General features: G+C 43.5%; 2 pseudogenes; both read right to left on the bottom strand.

Annotated features, from left to right (window-relative positions):
* Positions 1-4372: 4372 nt before the first annotated feature.
* On the bottom strand, positions 4373-7685 carry LOC147697090 (histone deacetylase complex subunit SAP130-like; annotated as a pseudogene).
* Positions 7686-10517: 2832 nt separating this feature from the next.
* Positions 10518-11257, bottom strand: LOC147697091 (histone deacetylase complex subunit SAP130 pseudogene; annotated as a pseudogene).
* Between the last annotated feature and the right edge of the window lie 5826 nt (positions 11258-17083).

Genomic DNA, 17083 nt, shown 5'->3' on the forward strand with positions numbered 1-17083 from the left:
GTTTAGGGTGGGTTCACTCCCTACTAATGTATTTACCAGCAACTGGTGTAGCTCGAATAGTGGCAATTGTTTATTTTGTCCTAACCCCCACCAATCATTAGCACATATTTTGTTCGCCTGTCCAGCCTTCAGAAAACCTAGGCTTAGATGTCTTAAATCTAGGGACCAGATCAAGTAGAGAGGCATTCAGGATTTTAAAAACGTCCACTGAAAAGTATATTTTGATTGCCGTCGCTAGGTTTCTGGGGTGGGCATGGGTGATTCGTTGAAAGGGGAAGACCTGCTAGTGAATATATGAGGTACTATAAAAAAAGAATCCGGAATATGGCCTGTGTATATGTATTTTTTAATCTCTTGTCAAAATGAACCACATTTGATTGCACATGAATTAAGGAAATAGGGTCATTACAGGAAGCAATCCTCTTGTGGTGTACTTTTTAGCTGGTATGCTATTTTAGTTGTTTTTAGGTATTTATTGTATAATCGTGTATTTTAAAGGAAATGGTAATTTAAATCCATGTAAAACACCAGTATGTTTAATTTGGTTATATATATAGTTTAACAAATTCTCACCTCTTTGTAATATGTAATAACTTTTGTGATTTTATAATCGAAATAAAGTTCTTGACTGACTGGCATAGATAATGACGTCTTTCCATTTGTGGTTTTCGTGAATAAAAGCTTGTGGAAGACTTCTCCTTGTTGAAAATTCAGCGGCTTTGCTGTCTGTTCCCATGTTGCACATACTATTATTTTGTATCTTATCTTATAATACATTTTCTCTTTTATCATATCTGCTGACAGACTAGTATTTCTTGAGTAAGCTTCTACATTTTCTATTGACAGAAACGAATTTGTGCCTTGGGAAGGTTCATGAATTTTGTATTTTGCCAACCCTGGGAAGCTTTTTAAACTTTTCAAAACTTTGCTTACAGAAAAAAAATCTCTATTTTCCAAACGACTTGCTAGCCCAGGATTTGAAATATTTTGCCAATGTTGCAAAACCTGCAAGTTTTGGAGAAATCTTCAAGTTTAGAGAGGAGCATCATTGTAACTTTACACTCCAGCGGTACTGTGCACTATGATAATAATGATAATGCTTCTTCCTTTATAAGCGCCCATGATGTTTTGAGTAAGCAAACATTGGAACTGTACTCGGCAACACAAAAATAAGTACTTTGAGTAATGCACTTTTTGTTAGCACAGCCTGTGTGAGCCTACTATAGAGAGCTAAAATTGAGAACAGAATCAGGGAAAGGTGAAGAGAGAATTGGTCAGAAAAGTTAATAAAGAGAAAACTTGTATGTTACTACCCTTGGACCCCGTTGTTACGAATAAATACTTGTGTGTCATAGGAACTTTAAAAGCTGATGCTGGTTTTGGCAGAATTTTTGTCATACTCAAAATAAACAAAACAGCATGCATAACACCATTGTATGCCCAACAAAATGCAGCACGACATCAAAACACAGAATGCATCACCGCCACAACAAAATACCACTACAATTTAGCACTAACGTTTAGGCACACATTGTCACCTCCTGGCACTTACTTTCATAATACAGTGGTCAAAGAACCTGGTACAGCTTATCTCCAAGAAGATGAAATAGGGTCAATCAAAAATATTTCGTTAGCCAGATGACAAGCAAGGCACGTTTCGAGTCGGGTGACGTCATGAGCATCTGTACAAGGAGATATGCCAGTTAGCAAAGTGAGCTGAAAAGGTTACAAAATAAGGATTTCCTGTCAGAATGTTGAAGTGACGTTTGCTACTTGCCAGTTTTGTTAGCTTAATCTTGTACCTACCTTTTTTTATCCACCCACAAGATCTGCTAAATCTTGTTTTCTTTTTTCTTCCTTTTTTTAGCCTTACAAATCCCCTTCCCTTGGGGATCCTCCGTTCATGGTTTCAAATGAGGAACAGCAGTTCTGAGCTGGTTGGGGATTATACTGTCAATGGGGCTTCTCAGATTTAGAAAAGAAGTAACACAAACACTTGCATATGACAGGCTCATCCCAGGCAAATCCGTATGGGGTTCAAAAGTAACTCGTTGAAACAGTCTAAATGTTGGTAGTGTGCTGTGAAAACCTGAGTGTAGCAACGGGACAAAAAACAAAAACCTTTCGTTTCAGAATCCCTGGAAAACAGGAGTCATGCGGAGTGCCTTGGCATGCACAAAGCCTAGAATGAGTTGTGTGTTATGTGCCTCAGAGATTCAAGAAATGCCTCTAATTCAAAGCATGGAGGCCATCTCAAAACCTGCTCAGGGGAAGTGATCTCATGTAGAAATTCCATTATGGCAGCGGAAGAATCCACAGGTTTGAAGTGCCACGACCACAACAACCAGTCTGTCGAGGCAGGTACCACACAGTCCTCTGGCTCAAAGTTCCTGGAGTAATGAATTAGGAGTCAGCACCAATATCTAAAAAGGGAGTTCACTGGAGGATAACAGGTCATTTTCATGTTTACTCCCTCCGAGTGGTCTGATATGGTGGCTGGAGTTCCCCTTCTCTGGTGTTACTGATACCAGGAGTATCCGTCACTCTGGCTGGGCAGAAAATGTAGCCCATTGCAAATCGGAACCTGAGATTCCACTGAGAAACGAGGAATTACCAGGCATATGCAATTCTGGGTCTGAGTCCCATTGTAATTCCTCATTTTCGAATACTTTCACAAACAGATTTTGTTGTTTTAAGGATTAAAGCAAATAGATGAATAGCATTTTAAACAGTTCTCATAATTAATTAAAGTAGGGCCGGTAACTGCTGTTACAGCTCCCATAACAAGTAAGAGACCTCGCATTAGAAGGCCAAGGGGCAGATTTACAATAACTGGCGCATCCCTGAATATCAGCAGGGATGCGCCATTTATTGTGCGCCATGGCTCCGTCACCATGGATACGCCGCATTTACAATTTGCCACATAACTAATATGGCGTGTGACTGAACTCCACTGCGAACGGACGATATACTGCAGCTCTAATACCGGTGATAAAAGAAAAGTGACTCCTGCGATTTCCACTCTAGTCCGTTGCCTTGTGACTAGAGGAAGCGGCCATCTGTATACCTGTAGAGGCTCTTTGGACTACACTAATTATCTTGACAGTAGGAGCTTTAAGTTTTAAGTCCTGACTTGACGGATTTCCATTAGCCCATGTCCTGATGAGGCCCATAGTTAATGGGCGACACCCACGAGAAGACACCAGTTAAAAGATCTAACGTTGTGCAAATATATATTTAAAAAGAGTACTACAAGAAGATAGGTCAAAACAATATAGACCTTCCATGTACTTTTGATTTCTGGTTAAATCTTGTTTTACAGGAATGCTTAACCGTACAAATATATAGCATCCTCTTTTCAAAAAACTTTTGGGCTAACTTACTTTAAGAAGATACAAAAAAAGTCAATATAAATGTACATATATGTGTAAAAAGTAATGTGTTGTATATATATGTTTAGTTTGTCAATGTCTCTAAATATTGGTTTGTAAAATAACAACCCTTTGTGGTAAAAAATTTCTAATTGAGGTAAAAATTAAATACCATTTTGAATTTTGTGCTATGTTCTGGATCAAGTTTGGAGGTGTGTAAATAAGTCAGAATTTGCTTTGTTAATATGATTTGCTTCGTTTAGGAGGAGACAATTTATGATGCTCTTTCAGAAATAGACTGTTGTAATTAGACCTAAGGCATCACTTTTTTGGATTAATATGTTATTCACCCAGATGCCAATGGCTTACCGGGTTCCCCCTTGTTTGTGTGTGCATTTACAATGTGGGGCACCATAGGGCAAAAACGGCACAGATGCATGACGCATCTGTGCCGTAAAGGCGGCGCATTGCTGGAGTTGCGTCGCAAGCGCAACGCAGCTCCAGCAATGCTCTGGGGGGCCCTATCTTCACAATGCTGTGTCAATCCTCAGGCGCAAGGTTTTGACGCAGCATGAGTGCAAAAGTGACTGAGTGAAATCTTGTAGATTTCACTCCAGCCAACCATTAGTAGGCGTTCCTGCGCCGGAACGCCCCCCGCGCAGCAACGCCTACTTCTGGTGCAGGGCTTTACAACGTGACGCATCTCCCAGATGCGTCACATTGTAAATACCCTGCAGCATGGTGCATCTTTTGCGCTGCCGCTGCGTCACAAGAGTGATGCAATGGCGGTGTAAAAGAGGCGCGAGGGGCTTGTAAATCTGCCCTGAGTGTTTCTGTTCCCACCACATTCCTGATATTCCAGTCTCTGGCTCCAACCTTTCCAGATATTGTTTCAATTAGATGATCAACTCTAAAACAAGCCTTCCATAAATGGTCTGAAGTGTGAGCATTATCAAAACAGGGTATTTCCTGCACCAGTCCCCTATGCATTTAGGATGTACTCATGCTCTCTTCCGGGACTTTAGTTTGGAAATCGTCTTGGACCGACGCTCTTGTTCAAGCACCTGGTCTTATGGTCCATAACTTACAGCATGGAATAACACGCCCCACTGATCTGGTTCTTCATGAGTTTACAGTATTGATTGTTACTATGGCTGAGTTCATTGATCCTGTGCAAGTCATCATCATTAACAGTCTTTTTTGTGGAGAGTATACCCTTTTGCCTCAAAGTCAGTCAATCAAAGATGTCCTGTCCCATGTCTGTTAGATGGTTGAATGGCAGTCTCCTGCAGAAATACCAAAGATGTGTCCTGGGAACTGAGTGCACACTGGAACATACCTCACCCCCTCTTCATCTACTTATTCCATATCAGGAAACACCACTTTTATGATTTAAGCATGGGATTTGTGGTGCTGGACTTCTTATCATTCATGCTATTGGAATTTTAATGCCTTCTCCATAAAGATGACATGCAGGCTTTCTTGCATGGCGATGTACTATGCTGCAAATCACCTAAGAGTGCTGTTAAAGCTTGTTGGCCAACAAAGAGAGGGATCAGAACACCAATTATGGTAGCAATTGAGGAACTACTGAGATTGGCCTTATGATGTCCGCTCAATGGGATTACCCATCAGTCTTGATTTCAGGTAATACAGGAAGCAGTGAAATATGGATTGTCACACTGGGACAGTGTGGCATGAAGCATAGTTGCTAATTACAGCGTGTTAGAAATGGGATCTCTGGTTGGCGGAGGCTTGCACCAAAGACAGGCAGAGACCACCACTCTAGTCAGGGCTGGAGAGTTACACGCCAAAGATAACCCCTGCTCACCCACTTGTTAGCTTAGCATGAGCAGTCAGGCTTATCGCGGAGGCCATGTGTAAAGCATTTTCACATGCACACAGCAACAACATCCCAGGCACACTACAAAAGGAACTCCACACAAGGTTATATCAAAAATAGCCTTTGTATTCTCATAACACATTAGAATAGTAATCACACCATGCGCACTGTGCCAACTGGCACTTGGTCATATCTACAAGGGAATTATTTACACCTGACAGGGCCACATGGACCACTGTCAAAACCATCACAAAGCGAACTTGGTAAAAGTAAAACAGATCATAAACGTACAACCAGTAAACACTGGTAATCACTGTACTTAGCATCAGTCTTTGATATAAACTACATTATGCACAGTATCAAATCAGGCGTGAATTACATTCTGCGCCAACCTCACAAGTCTAAATACCTTAGACCCTAACCTCCTAAGTATAACTCACATTAGGGGCGTAAATCACACAGTGAAACATAATCTCACTAGCATAAACCATATTATGCAAAACAACCTCATAATCATAAACCACAGTTTAGAAGTATAAAACAGGGTGCTTAAAACATACTACACACAATACATTTCCTAGCACCACATCACATTAGGGCCTGGCGCCCTATAAATCTAACAATCCCCCTGTCCAACTGGCCAGCTCAAAAAGGGGTCTCAAATGCCCTATGTCCACAAAGTCAGGGCTGCTGCCTAGGCAGCGAAAGTCAAGGGTGCACCACTGCGCAAACTTAAACGTAGCAGCTGCCCACTACTTGCCGGGCAGCTGGGAAAGTGTGGGGCAAAGGAGTGCATCTCACTCCTGACTTTGCATGACCCCAAAAGAACTGTGCGCCTAAACGGTGCAGCTGGCACTAATTGCTGCACAGCTGTAAATAATCAAATGAGGCATGGGCTCTCACTGGCCCTTGAAATAAATATGCCCAATGTTGGAGCCATCTGGCTCTGGAAAGAAGCATGTCCCCAAGCACTGGTGATAGGACAAGGGCCCCTCTGGCCCTGTAAACAATTAGGTGTCCCCTTGGCTGGAGCCATCTGGGCTCTAAAACAAATCTGCGGAGTGTTGAAGCCATCTGGCTTCAAAACAAATACTGTGGAGCGTTGGAGCCATCTGGCTCTGAAAATAATTCTGCCACCATTGAGCCACTGGCTCCGGAAATAATCATGCCCATCGCTAGGGTCACGCAGGCTCTAAAACCCAAGATGCCCCGCCGTCGGAGCGGCCCGCACCGGCGGGACCGCAGAGACACCAACACTGTGCCTCACTATGCACTGGGGGCTTCTAAATCATATTGGCCCCATCGCTGGAGCAGCCCCACTATCAAGCGGGGGCTGCTCGTGGAAAGAAGGGATCCAGCGCGGTGCCGCCTCCAGCACACACACGGGAGAGGCATGTTGGAGCGGCCCACTGTCAAGCGGGGCCACTCAGCCCTGCACGTATGCCTCGATCTGGCGCCCTTCCCCCCCTCCAGGCAGCTCTACTCACCAGACTGCTCTCCGGAGGCGGCGGGGGGGACCCGGTCTCTTCTTCACGGGCTGGGTGATGCGGGACTCTCCACGAGAGCCCCCCACCTTCCCGGGGACTCTCCCTTTGCTTTGGCTGCTACTGCGGGGCTCTCCCTCAAGCATGGAAGCCCCGCATCACAAACTCACGCCGGCCTCTTACGGCTTGGTTGCAGACCCCGCCCACGTCACAGGCGGGCCTACCTGACTTCTGGTTTTCCGTGAGGACGGCAGAGGTGATTCTTTGTGCAGAGGCGAAATGAGGGGTGGGCCCCCTCGTAACATAACATATATAGCGGGGTGGGCACCCGCTCAATTACTAGCACCAAAATCCGGGTGGGCACCCGTAATTAAATACAGTTAAGCGGGGTGGCACCTGCAATTACAGCATGATGGGAGAATCCCCCACGCTGGGAATTCCCTCCGGGCAAGATGCAGCTCGGCGCTGCGAAGCCCACGCTCTCCCTAAGCTGGTCAAACTTAAAAGCAGAATAAAGTGCTCCTCAGTCACTGGAAGGCTGTAGCAAGCCTTGGAAAAAGCAAAAATAAAGAGCAACAGGTCCCAGCAGTCCTGGAGGCATCAAGGGGGCAATGTGGGGCCCAGGGGCCAGCACACAGGAGACAGCGCACATGGTGGTCCCTCCTGGGCCCCACCAGCAGCAAGCCCCACTCTGTCAGGATTCAAAAAGAGAACATTTTAATGGGGTCACAGAACCTGCTTTTATACAGCATTTTCCTTTGTCTACAACTGTAGGGCAAGGGGAGAACAAGATACAACTGGTTCAGGAGAACTTTGTTTTGCTCAGCTCCCCTCTTCTATTCACAGGACAGGCCAGGGACATCAGACGCACCACAGGAGGTGGAGCCAGCATTGTGGAGGGAAGGCCCAGCCCTATTCAGGTCCCAGGTGCAACTCCTCCCTCTCATCTACATGCAGAGCTCCCCATTTACCATCGGGGAGACCCATCCTGGCTCTTGGAGCCAACCACACCAGCCAGCCCCTGTCAATCACAAGCCAGACATGCAATTCACGTCAGGCAGGCAGACACACTGCACACAGAAATGCCAACTTCTAAAAGTGGCACTTCGCCACTAGTCACAATAAATCTGCACACACCATCGAGCAGCATTTATTCTCACGAGTTCGCACATACCAATTTCTCCCCTGCACTCCTCTCACATCAGGAATTACCATGGACACACATATCCCCCATGCATTCCTATAGGAGGGCAGGCCAATCTCCACACGCACTCAGAGAGCGCACGCGCTTTACACTGGGCCACAGTACTAAAGTGCGCAGAGGCCACAAACTACTAGTATCATGTCAGAGTTCAAGGCAGAAAGTTCAGGGGTGAACCTGCCAAAAGGGCCAAGTTCAACACAGCGGATGAGGGAGGTGTGCTTGAGAGTGCTAACAGGGCTACCACATATGGCTGAGATGTGGTGGACTTGTTGCAGGTGTGTTATTTTGCTGTGTAGGCACAGGGTGCAGTGATGTTGATACCAATGTGGCAGATGGTTATTCACTGCTCAAACTAGTCACACCTAACATGGGCATGCTGACCAGTAATAACATAGAAGCATGAGTTTATGATTCTGGCTTGTCATATGAGGGCCCTGGAGACATGTGCATCTGTGGGCTGACAAATCAGGTGATTTTTGTAGAATTAGTTTCTTTCTTAATGATCATCTATTAAGTGTGAGTTTTTTTCCGTACAGGACGGTGTGGCTGCAGTGAAAATCTCTTGGCCCCACCATTGTTGATAGCAGGCTGGTTAAGGGGAGGTACTGAAGATGGTACTGTTAAAGGGAACGCACTGCTGCCCATAGGATTGGCTTCAATGATGGTTCCCTCATTCACTCTGCTGAGGTCTTCACTTCTGTTTGTGATTTCTGAAATACGACTTATGAGTGCAAATGGATGGAGGCCACCTTTCTTAAAAGATGCCTGTTGGATTCCTTGTGTACGTAATGGAGAATGATGAATCCCCTGAGTGTCACTTGGTGATGACTCAATTCCATGTCTGCTTATGATGCTGAGTGGATTCCCAGGATATGGTAAGCGTGAAAAGCCCCAATTATCATCAGCTGTATCTGTTTGAGCTGTGGTGTGGATGCCAGACTTCCCCAGTATGTTAATTGATGTCTGAAGTCTGGGCCTGAGATAAAATGGGCTACATTTGAATGAACACAGAAATGGTGATCAGGGTGTGAGTAGGCTAGTAGGTATGCAGGCAATGTGTAGATGGCCAGAAAGTGCTGAAACAGGACAGGCACCAACTTCTGGTTTGCACTTTTCTCTCCATTGGCACCTGGTTGTGAAAGGCATCATAATGTGATATGGGGATCAAGGTGCTCAGATCAGCCACAGTCACATTTGGTAAAGGAAGATGTATGCGTTATCTGCTCTTGGACCACCTTAGCAACAGAAATGTTTGAGGCAGTCACAGCCAAATCATAATAATAGTAGGAGGGCATTGTCATGGTAACAATTCTACTTTTTGGCACTTGTGTATGCTACAAAGAACCTGAAGTGGCTACTGACGGCATTGTGATGGGTGCCAGTACTGAAACCACCTTTGCTGCTTTAACAGGCATACCAGAACTATGTTATAAACCCCAATGTACCCCAACATTGGCCTAGGTAGTTGCACATCCTTTTACATACATTTGTCCCACCATTGTTCTACATAACGGTTCTGCTGCTGACCTTTTACCTAGTTAGGTGCCGCATAAATGTTGTGTGTTTTTCTCCAAAAACGATCCTCATTTATTATGCATGAGGATTCTCAGTATCCCAGCAGGATTACCATCTTCTGCATAATAACTCTGTATAAGGGTGATCACTATCTTCATCCTTGGCCGGCATGCCCACAGTACAATGACACACCTGTGGAAAGCCCAGAGGATACCTTTTGGGTATATAAACATCACCTCTTCGCTGGACAAATCAGAGGAGAAGCTTCCATGCTGACATGAGGGGCTGAGGTCCCTGCACGCACACACTCCAGCACACAGAGGTCTGACATCCCTTGCGGGGTGTCTAAATCGAGACCAAGACGAGGTGCTTCGTTCTCTCACCTCAGGTAATGGGGCTGGCTTGTTCCTAGGGGGTTTCTTGGCTCTACACCTACATACATGCTAGGTACACCCAGGTAAATCTAGTTAGGGTTGCATCCTAGGAGTACGCATTATTATTGTCATGTATTTATATGCCTGCATATATTAACAGTTTTAGCACTATGGTAGAATTCTACCTTCTATTTACTCTATTGGTGCTTGTAATCGTTTATATCTGTTTCTGTCTAATGGCTGTTGCAGCACAAATATTTTATACTAGAATGACGCTGGTTCAATAAATGCTTATTGAAAACGTCCCCATTGTTTACTCTGTATATCTCTCTGAGAGCAAGTGTGCACAATTGACTGAGCGAAAGTACTGTACTGTTTCCACAATCCCTGAGGGGTCAGGGTTGTCTTGTTCAATAGTTGCTAGGAACTATTCGCTCCTTGGTAAGAGAAGCGCATAGTGGCACTGTGAGTCTGGAATCAGTCTGGACATCAACACCTTAGTTTACGTTGTCTAAACGCACAGATCCTATATAGATTTGTAGGAACTCGATGATAACTAAAGATGGATTTCTGAGTCATAGTGCAAAACTTAGGTATCTAGGCTCCAAATGATGAAAGTGTCAGGGGTTTTTGCATGTTGAATTATCTTGTTGCTTTTCAGGGTACTGGCTGCTCTACCACAAGATGGATGCTCCTGTCGGAACAGGAATTGCCATAGAGATTCCTTCAGCTGCATGTGCACCCATCAGGATAGAGCAATGTAGAGGTGTTCACAGTGGGTCGGGATTGGATTGTCTGATGGATGATATGCTCACCTGCTGGCTAGCAGTTATGCCACTTGGTAGGTGGACAGATGCTGGCCTCAGGTGTTATCTCTTTGGAGCTGGATTTTAAAGCAGCAGCACCACCTCGTGATGCTCCAACGTGTAGTAGCGTTCCAGGTACTCAAGTGTGAACAATCCACATTTGAACATTTGCTCCCATGATATGGTGAAGGTTTTGCGGATGACCCTGTTGGCCACTAACAGTTGTCAGAGGAATTGCAGAAGCCTGTGGGAGGCTTTCTTCCACGGTTACCATCACCTGCCCTGGCACCTTGGATAAAGATAAGAGAGGAGAAGGTGATCCCAGAGCACTTGGGGCACTGGGCATGCAGGGCCAGATTGATGGGTTCAGAATATTTACATAGAAGGACAGGGGCATGGCAGAGGTCAAATGGCTTTGATGAGCTCTCGCAGTGATGGGACCTCCTGACTGCACTATATGATGTGGCACTATCATAAGGACCTGAAGGCAGTGCCAGACAACCACTGGCTCGCAATTCTCATGCTGAGGTGATAGGCATCTGGTGGAGCCCATGCCCCATGCGGTACCATGATGGCCAGCAGAGCCTGGGCAGCAGTCAGAGCAGACACCTGGGCAGCAGAACAAGGGACCTTTTAAGATGACTTGATGAGAAAGAACATCCGTAAATTCAGCCCACCTCATTTGTCCCTAAGCTAAATCTTTTCGTGAAAATGGCGCCAGCTAAAATACAAAAAAACAAATGTGTGTTAGTAATGTTTATTTATTAGAATATGTTATTCTGAAATCGTGGGACTGAATATCACAGTACACATCAAAAGGGTACAATGAGTATCAAATACATTGTTTTATATCGAACACATTGATAGAACAGTAGATCACGAAACTGCAAATAATATATTTCAAATATGTTTACAAACATTACAATAAAGTTTAGATGTCTATGCAGAATCATGTCAGTAAGACGTCTTTGCTGCTTGGCGTGACAGTGAATACATTATTTTTGTTTTTAGATGAAGACGTTTATTAATCATCTACAGAGCAAGCTGGGACAAATGTTATGGGTCTGTTTAAAATTGTTCCATTAATATTCTGTGGCTAAAGTACTAAACTTCAGCCAAAATCTGAAAAATCCTTCCAACAAATATCAAACCAGAACTGTTCGTTTTTTTCTAGCTGTAGAACCAATCGATTTATTCAAATTGCTGGCCAAATGTCTGCGTGTTTCTAGCATAGTACGCTAGTGTCGTTAGGTGGGAATATTGCCATCTGAAGAAAATAAAAAGCTGTGCCAATCTTCTCTAGTGCATTAATTTTCACAAGTTATTTATTAGTCTGTGCACCTCTAATACATCTATTTTCATAAACCTTTCATAGCCGCCAATAGTGTACAGTCAGATACGTGTTTCTGCATACCTACAGAATATTGGGCCAGATGCATCAAGCATCCATTTTGCGATTCCTTATTAGCGAAAAATAAGGAATCGCTAATAAGGAATAGCAAAATGGAATGCATCATGCAATCACACAAAAAATAGCGATTCCTTAATTGCGACTCGCAAATTGCGAGTCGCAATTAATGAATACCTCCCCATTCATTCCTATGGGCCTAGAGGCCCATAGGAATGAATGGGAAGACAATCTCAATTTGCGAATCGCAATTAGCGATTCGCAAATTGAGATTGCGAGTTCAAGGGTGCAGGGGTGTTCAAAGGACACCCTGTTACACCCCTGAATGTGATCTGTGCACATATGTTGCGCACACACATGCCCTTAGGGCATGTGTGTGCGCAACATGAAACTTTGAAAAATGCACAAAAGTGCATTTTTCAAAGTTTTTGCAAATTACCATGAAGTTGTACTTCGTGGTAATTTGCGTGCCCTATTAGCGAATTCGCTATTTTTGATACTTTCATGCATTGCATTTAAGGAATCTCAATTTGAGATTCCTTAAATGCAAACAATCGCAATTTAGCGAATTCTCTAATTGCGATTTTTGCATTTGGGATGGTGCATCCCAAATGCAAAAATTGCACTTGCAAAGGGCCAGATTCTCAGAATCTGGCCCTTTTGCGAGCGCATTTCGCTTGATGCATCTGGCCCAAAATCTTTGTACTTAACTCAAAGATGTCTCACTAGTGAATTCTTCATCCACCTTCTGATAATCTGTGGTTCAGTTTTGTAACCCACCGACTTCTTTTGAAATTGTACCACCTCGGCTATAAATATTATCAAAGTGTCAACTCATCCTAGTAATCAGCCTATTTTGGCCCTAGCGCCGATTTGTCAGTTAAATAGGGTCCCCATTTCTCCAGTTCCAGTGTCAGTGTCCCAGTGCCCATTTGCCTTGTATTTGTCTCCCTGCCTAAGTTGTCTTCTGAGTGTCTGTGTACCTGTCCCGGAGTCGGATTTTCCCACATCATTACTAGTGTTTCTTTGTCAGTACCTCAGAGTAAGTGCCCACATGTCAGTGTCTCTATATCAGTGATATGTGTCAGTCAGACTTCTGCAAGTCAGTGTCTGAAAGTCAGATCCAAGTATGGTTGATAGAAAGCCTGTTTCCAAATGTATGTTATGTACTTGCTTGTGTTCTGCGTTCCCTCTTCCCCCGTCCCCTCCGACCCATACACTGGGCCCCGGAGTTACACCAAGGCTATCTAGGGGCATATTATCAAGGGGGTTTATCTCCGCTTTTTTGGCTTTAAAAGCCAAGAAAGCAGAGATATAATGATCTCCTTATTACCTAGCTGTCCCTAACACCAGTTAGCGACAGCTAGTAGGAGATAGCGACCATCTTGGGCCCCACTTTGCATGTCAGTGATATTTATCACTAATGACATGCAAAGTGGGCGTGCCAAGATGTTAGCGACTGGAAACAGTCTCTAACATCGCTATCCCCTATTACCAACTTTTTGGAGATATTCGCGCTAAGCACGAATATCTCCAAAAGCTAACACCTGCCCTGCGCAGTTCTTAGCCATGTTATCCAATGGGAGGTGGATAACATGGCTAAGAGCATTAGCTCGGTAATGCATGAATATTGTTGACTTTTCAGCGATATTCATGCATTGCGGCAGATTTTTATCGCATTTGCGATAAACCTTGGTAATACCAAGGTTTATCTGCGATAAAAATTGCCGCAGCTCTGCGGTAAATTTTTGTCTCTAACCAAGCAATAGCGATAATTATCGCTATTGCTTGGTAATATGCCCCCTAGTTCCGTTATGATCCATTGCTTCTAAGATGAGTAATGCGCCTATTTTGAGTTCAGCTACTGCATACATACATACATATATAAATACATGCATACATACATAAATACATCAGCTTCCATGTGGTTGTCCAATGCCTAAATTGTCATTGGTAATTTTACACTAAATATCTTTTCATTTGAAAAAAAATATGGACACATAGAAAGTAAATAGTTCTATCTTTATGGACATGTAGCATATTGCAGTAAAGATAGGGATATAAATAAACATTAGTGGCGGCATATTCAGGAAAGAATTACGGTGTCAGCACTATTATAACTTTGTTGTGCTATGAACTGGATTTTACAACAAGAAGGCATTTATCCGAAGCTAAATCAATGTGGTTGTGGTGGTGGGGGGTGGGGGGAAAGGGAGAGTTCAGTGTTCCTGTCAACCTTTGTAGGTCTCCAGGTAAACAGTGGTGTTAATTTCTTAATTTCCCTTACTGAATGTATGGGGCCAAAGTTCCGAAAGGAAAGCACAATTACGTTAAGCTTGCCATGATGCATCTGGACCTGCCCTAGCTTTTGATCAGCCACTGGTGAAAGACTGAATAACTATTTGTGCGGGAGCCTATAGTGCTGATTTTTATCCAAAGCAACTCAAACGTCAGTGGAACAAAATTGACCAATCAAACTGGAAGAAGATTCCCACCCACTTCCAAAAATCGATTTTTAGTGAGCCAAGTGCAGTTCAACAATAACTTGGTGCTCAGTTGAATAAAGTATCAAGGATCCATTAGATAGGGAAATGGTCCAGTGCCCTGGGCAGAGTGACAAACGACAGGTGCTCCACTAGCCCCAAGTCAACATTTTTGGTTGTTGGATCACATACTTGGTCCAAAGACAGAACCAGTAGCCAGTAGTGACCGGGAACCTCAAACAGTAAATGCTAAAGTTGTGTAAGGATATTTGTGCTAGAGTGAATGTGATCATGTCTTGTTCCTTATCTCTAATCCGCCAATGCGGCGTCGGAGGTAGGGGTTGAGGAGAAAGGGTTCTCAACAAATCCATCAGAAGCTATACCCGGCCTACTCGCACATTTGTCCTTTAGTATCTTTCGAAGTCACTATGTACATTGTCCTTTATATTGCCTAGAAAAGTACTTGAAATGTTCTACAAAGAAAGCAGTGAGTGTGCTACAACCTCATAGAGAGTTGCCTATGGGATTGGGAAGATTTCGATTTCAATTCAAGGATTCCAAATTTTTTTTTCTTTCTTTTTTTTTCCCCTTTTTTGTTGTACAGGGCACAAAAAGAAACAAATTCATTAAAATTAACATGCATCATACTGATATGACAAGCATTAAACATATGCCTATCAGTTATACAATTTAAGCAGAATTAAATAACAATACAGGGTAGACCAGCATAAAACAAAACAGGGCCCTTGATTAAATCCCAACCATATTAATTTTCAATACATCTACCCCGGTTCTCTTTCCTTCCAACTTCGTATAGGCTCCCATATTTCCATGCCTAGTTTCTTTCCTCTCCTACCCCTCCTTGCATAAATCTCTTTCTCTAGATTTCAAGGATTCCAATTCAATACATTAACTTTAGTTACATTTCTAAAGGCTGGCATAGGCTGGTATCAGTGATGGAGTCATGAAGCTTGCTGCACCTGACCCTCTGTTGTCCTCTCTGGCTTCAAGTACCTCTCTCTAGCATATCCCCTCTTGCTCGAATCATGACATAGCATCTACTTTGCTATGTACTTTTATGAGCATTCTTCTTATAAATGTGCGCCAAGATGGCACATGTCATGGCCAGTGGTGCACAGTGGGGTCACATGCTGCAAATAACTGGGGCTCTTGTGACAAGAGTGTGTTTATAAAGACCTGTTTGTTCAACATGGACTTCCTCTTCCATACTGGGGGTGAGTGTCTGAAAAGTTCCAGTGCTCCGTCCATCATCTCCTTGTGTTTGCATCCTCTTCCATACCTTATTGCTGTTTCAGATGAAATTCGACTGTCTGCTGAATTTAGGAGGAGCAATTACTTTAGCTTCAGCAGACGAATGTGGCAAAAGACCACTCCAGAAAAGTATAAAACAAGCTCAAAAACACGCTCAAACAGATTTCGAAAATAAGCACTACAAACGATTGCCATAAATTCATTTTCGGAAGTTGTGCTGCACGTTCAAAGTGATGCTTGGTCATTTCAAATTAAGCTGTGACAATACAATCCTGCCAAGAGCAAAATATATTTTTGCTCAGGTTGTGCGAGCCTTATCGCAGTCAAAATATGATCCTACAAAAGTATTTTATCCAGTATATCCTCCGTCATCATGACATCTTCAAGTACGCATATACTAACCATTGTCAACTCTCCACATCTACTTTTCTAAACTCATCTTAGGATGTTGTGGTAAAGGCGATAAAGTAATGCAATATTTTGTAAATCAGTACTTCAGCCGGGCAGTCAGACACCCATTGTGCTCAGATTAAGTATGTAGGTCTTGGTAACTTGGACAGTCGATTGGGCAAAAATGCTCCTTTTGGAAAGCAGAAAGTGCAGTCACGTGTAATCACAATTGCACATGGTGGCTCTTGTGAAAACACATTGCGGACAGATTGGGGCAAACCCAGCACAATTTGCAACTGTTACCCAAGTTATGAACCGTGCTACGCCTGGAAGCCCGCCAAGCTCTCTAGCTTTCTTTAGCAAATGCACAAAGGACACACTGCGCGATGAATTGCACGCCACAAGAGGAAGTGACGCAATGACTTCCGATCCTCTCAAGACCAAGGTGAGGACATCTCAATTGAACGCAGAACCAAAATCAATCTGCTAACTATCAGGATTTGGCAGAAGAAGACTTCTAAAACTTGAAAACCTGTTAGTTCAGAGTATTTAGTAAAACCAAATAAGCCACATACTTACTGGTGGACAAGGGTAAAGGGAAAACAGCATGCAATGCAACAAAAACATTGACACGTGTTTTCCTCCCCTTCAGACTGCAGAGTTCTAACCCAAATCTACCCGCTCAGAAAGGATTGAAGCCAATACATTTATGCAATGATTGGTTCTGCCCATCAAAAGCCAAATAGTTCTGGTTTGGCACCGATTTTGATAGGAAATTCAAAAATTGTCAGAGTTTGCCTAACGTTTGAATCTTCACCAAAAAAAGCTGCAAAGTTTGAAATAAATCATTTGAAACGTGAAATAGCCTGGTTTGTAAATTGTGTAATGAAATGATGCCTTGCCTGCATATCACAAAATTACACAAGAAAAGTA

The sequence above is a fragment of the Lissotriton vulgaris genome, chromosome 8 (assembly GCF_964263255.1).
Source record: "Lissotriton vulgaris chromosome 8, aLisVul1.2, whole genome shotgun sequence".
Classification (NCBI taxonomy): domain Eukaryota; kingdom Metazoa; phylum Chordata; class Amphibia; order Caudata; family Salamandridae; genus Lissotriton; species Lissotriton vulgaris.